At 33.8% G+C, this 928-nt stretch overlaps 1 pseudogene; it reads left to right on the top strand.

Moving 5' to 3' along the window:
* Positions 1-493: 493 nt before the first annotated feature.
* LOC118608390 lies at positions 494-612 on the top strand (annotated as a pseudogene).
* The last annotated feature ends 316 nt before the right edge of the window (positions 613-928 follow it).

Raw genomic sequence — 928 nt, 5'->3', positions numbered from 1 at the left:
TTACTAGATTCCGTCCCACATTTCCCCCATTTTCCACCACCTGACATCGGTTAACCTTCAAAATGTTCTCTGCATCTATGAGTTTGTTTCTCTCCTATTGGTTTATTTTGTTCTTTAGATTCCACATGTAGGTGAAATATTATTACATTTGTCTTTCTTTGTCTGACCTACTCCACTCAGCACAACACCCTCTATGTCCATTCATGTTGTTGCAGATGTAAAGATTTTATTTATTTATTTATTTATTTATTTATTTATTTATTCATTTATTTATTTATATGTTTATTTATTTATTTATCTATCTGTGTGTTTGTTTATCTATCTATTTGTCTGTTCGTTTATGGCTGGATTATATTCTATTGTATATGTGTACCACCTCTTCTTTATGCATTCATCCATTGATGAACACACAGATTTCCTCCATATTTTGGCCATTGTAAATTTTGCTGCAATAAATATATGGGTGTACATGACTCATCAAAGTAGTATTTTGGTCTATGGCCATGCTACCCTGAACAAACCCAATCCCATCTGATCTTGGAAGCTAAGCAAGGTCAAGCCTGGTTAGTACTTGGGCGGGAGACTACCTAGGAAGACCAGGTGTCATAGGAATAAAAAATAAATAAGGGATTGTAAGCTGGCAAGGTCTTTGCAATCTGTGAGGTCAACCAAGGGTTGCCTTTCCTAAGGGAAAAAAAAAGTAGTGTTTTGGTTTTCTTCAGATAAATATACAGATGCGGCATTAGTGGGTTCTTCTTTGTCTCTTGATATAGCTTTTGTTTTAAAATTGGTTTTGTTTGGTATAAATATTTCTATCACATTTAAAAATTCTATTTCATAAAATATCTTTTTACCATTCCTTTACTTCAGTTTGTGTGTCTCTTGATCTTAAGTGAGTCTCCTGTAGGCAGCATATATGAGAGTCTTT

The sequence above is a fragment of the Rousettus aegyptiacus genome, unplaced genomic scaffold, assembly GCF_014176215.1.
Source record: "Rousettus aegyptiacus isolate mRouAeg1 unplaced genomic scaffold, mRouAeg1.p scaffold_m13_p_9, whole genome shotgun sequence".
NCBI classification, from domain to species: Eukaryota; Metazoa; Chordata; class Mammalia; order Chiroptera; family Pteropodidae; genus Rousettus; species Rousettus aegyptiacus.
This window is presented reverse-complemented; position numbering and strand designations above follow the sequence as displayed.